Raw genomic sequence first — 3,564 nt, 5'->3', positions numbered from 1 at the left:
GCAGCTGATCAATGATTCTCTTCTCATCCTTGATGTTTCTCTTCTCTTTATCCCTCTACCTTACTCTCTGAAATCAATAAAAAACCAATAAAAATATCCTATATAATAAAAGGCTAATATGCAAATTGTCCCTACAGGCGGGAGTTCAACTGACTGGGAGTTAGACATGTGCTGACCACCAGGGGGTGGTGCAGAACATGGCGGCATCAGCAATGCAGTGCTGGCAGCAGGCGGAAGTGGAGGCTGCAGGCCCTGATGAGCCCTGATGAGAGCAGGACCGAGGCGGGATGGTGGAGCAGGTGAGTGGGCGGCGCCAGGACAAGGCGGTGTGAAGGGAGGCCCCAGACAGCAGCCGGTAGCTGCTAGGGACCCTATCCATCCATGATTTTCCTGCACTTGGCCTCTAGTATTATATAAAAAAAGAAAGAAACAGAGAGGGCCAGTGTGGTGGTAGAGATTACATTAGGTCAGAAATTAATGGGGTAGTAGTGACTTGTAGACCATTGTAGAAACTTCAGGAGTATATTGAAGTGAGAAGAGTCCTGATTGGAGGATCTTGAGCTGAGAAGTAACAGGATTATTATATTTAAATGGATCAATCTGACTACAGAGTTCCAAGTACACAGAATGTAAGAAGGGTGAAAATAGGAAGAGAGTTAGGGGATATTAAAATACTCAGGTAGAGATGATGGTAGATTAGATACAGGTGCAGAATTAAAGAAGTTGAAAACCTAAGAATTCAGAAAACATTGAGGAGAAAAAGTGAAGAGTCAAGGATGACTCCAACTTTTATCCTGAACCACAGCAAGAATATAAGTACCTTTCATTGAGATGGGGAAAACTGAAGGTGGTGCAAGTTTGAAAGAAATAATTAAGGACTCAATAACCTTAAGTATGAGATACCTACTGGAAATTCAAGAGTAAAATTTCTATTCAACTCGATGGCTGTACGTATTAATATGGAGTTCAGAGATAGTTCTAGCCTTGAGATATAAAATTGCATACATAAGGGAATCAATGCTATCAGTCAGCAATCACTCACTGAAAGAATCAGTGGACACCAACAGCATATTTCACAGATGTAGAACAAATACTCCAAAAATTTATATGGAACCAAAGAATGCCCCAGATAGGTGCGAAAATCTTGAGAAAGATGAACAAAGTTGGAGGGTTCACCATACCAGATATCAAGTTATACTACAAAGTCACTGTAATCAAAACAGGCTGGCACTGGCATAAGAACAGGCATATAGATCAAGGGAACAGAACAAAGACCCCAGAAATTGACCCAAGCCATTACACTTAATTAAATATTTGACAAAAAAGGCAAGAGCATATAATGGAGTAAAGTTAATCTCTTCAATAAATGGTGTTTGTAAAATTGGACAGATACATGCAAAGAAATGAAACTAGACCAACTTACACCAAACACAGGAATAAACTCAAAATGGATAAAAAGCTTAGATGTAAGTTGTGAAACCATAAAAATCCTACAAGAAACCATAGGCAGCAAAATCTCAGACATCTATTGTAGCAATATTTTTTGTGGATACATCTCCTAGAACCGTGGTCAACTTACACCAAACACAGGAATAAACTCAAAATGGATAAAAAGCTTAAATGTAAGTTGTGAAACCATAAAAATCCTACAAGACTGCATGTGGTATTTTGTGGAAGAGCCACACTCAAGGGGTCGCAGTTTGCCGACCACTGTCCTAGAACAAGGGGGCAGGGGTAGAAAATAAACAAATGGAACTACATCAAAATAAAAGCTTCTTCACAGCAAAAGAAACCATCAACAAAATGAAAAGGGAGCCCACATATGATACAGGGTTAATATCCTAAATATATAAGGAATTCATACAATTTAACAAAAGGAAGACAACCAATCCAATTTAAAAATGGGCTAACGACCTAAAATAGACAATTCTCCAAAGTGGACATACAGAAGGCCAAGAGACATGAAAAAATGTTCAAAGTCACTAATCATCAGAGAAATGCAAATTAAAACAACAATATGGTATCACCTCACACCTGTCAGAGTGGCTAGCATCAACAAATCAACAAATGGCAAGTGCTGGAGAGGATGTGGAGAAAAGGGAACCCTAGTACACTGCTGGTGGGAATGCAGACTGGTACAGCCACTGTGGAAAACAGTATGTACTTTCCTCAAAAACATTAAAAATAGAATTCATTTGACCCAGTGATCCCACTTATAGGAATATATCCTAAGAAACCTGAAACACCAATCAGAAAGATTACATGCACCTTTATGTTCATAGCAGCACAATTCTATATAATAAAACCCTAATATGCAAATCAACAGAATGGCAGAACAACCAGTCACTATGACATGCACTGACTACCAGGGGGCAGCAGCTCAGTGCAGGAGCTGCCCCCTGGTGGTCAGTGCGTTCCCACAAGGGGAGCACTGCTAAGCTAGAAGCCTGGCTCATGGCTGGCGAACATAGTGGTGGTGGCGGGAGCCTCTCCCACCTCTATGGCAGCACTAAGGAACAGTGAGCTGAGCAATAAGGAGAAGTGAGCAGGCAGGCGGTAAGGAGTGAGGGGTCCCAGACTGTGAGAGGGTGCAGGCCAGGCTGAGGGACCCTCCTCCCCCACAGTGCAAGTATATCCTATATAATAAAGAGCTAATATGCAAATGGTCGTCACACCCTTACGCCCTCTGCTCCAGCACTGGGGGACCTGAGGCTGCACCCCCCACTGGCAGGACTTGACAAGGGACCTGAGGCCACACATCCCTGCCCGGCGGGGCTTGATGGGGGACCTGAGGCTGCACCTCCCACCTGGCGGGGCTTGACGGGACCTGAGGCTGCATCCCTTGCCCTGGCGCCGGGGCACCTAAGGCTGGGCCAAGGGGCCTGAGGTCGCACCCCCCGCCCTGTGGGGCTTGATGGGGGACCAGAGGCTGCGCCCCTGCCCTGTGGGGCTTGACGCAGATGCGGCACAAGCAGGTGGGCGGGGACTTGACTCTGGGTCCCACGGTGCGACTCAGACTGACAGGAGGGAGATTTTCATATACATTTTACTAATTTTCTTTCATCTCTGACACTTCTACTATAGAGAAAGGGCAAATAGCAATATTAAAATATTTCCTCTAATTAATTTCCTTTTAATGTGCATGAATTTCATGCACCAGGCCACTAGTTTATTGTGGGTAAGATCTGGAAACAGCCCAAGTTCCCATTAGTAGATAAGTGGACAAAAGAGCTGTGGTACATCTACACCATGGAATACTATTCAGCAGTAAAAAAGCAGAATCTCTTACCCTTTGAGACAGCATGGAGGGACCTGGAGAGTATTATGCTAAGCAAAATAAGCCAGTCAGAAAAAGACAAGTATCACATGATCTCACTCATATGTGGAATCTAATGAACAAAATAAACTGATGAACAAAATAGATCCAGAGACATAGAAGCATGGAACAGACTGATGAATCTCAGAGGGAAGGCCGGGATTGGTGGGGTGGTGGGAAGAGATCAACTAAAAAACTTGTATGTATGCGGATATGTATATACATACATATATATATATATATATATA

The sequence above is a fragment of the Myotis lucifugus genome, unplaced genomic scaffold, assembly GCF_000147115.1.
Source record: "Myotis lucifugus unplaced genomic scaffold, Myoluc2.0 scaffold_32, whole genome shotgun sequence".
Classification (NCBI taxonomy): domain Eukaryota; kingdom Metazoa; phylum Chordata; class Mammalia; order Chiroptera; family Vespertilionidae; genus Myotis; species Myotis lucifugus.
The sequence above is the reverse complement of the archived record's forward strand: the minus strand, read 5'-3'. Positions refer to the sequence as shown.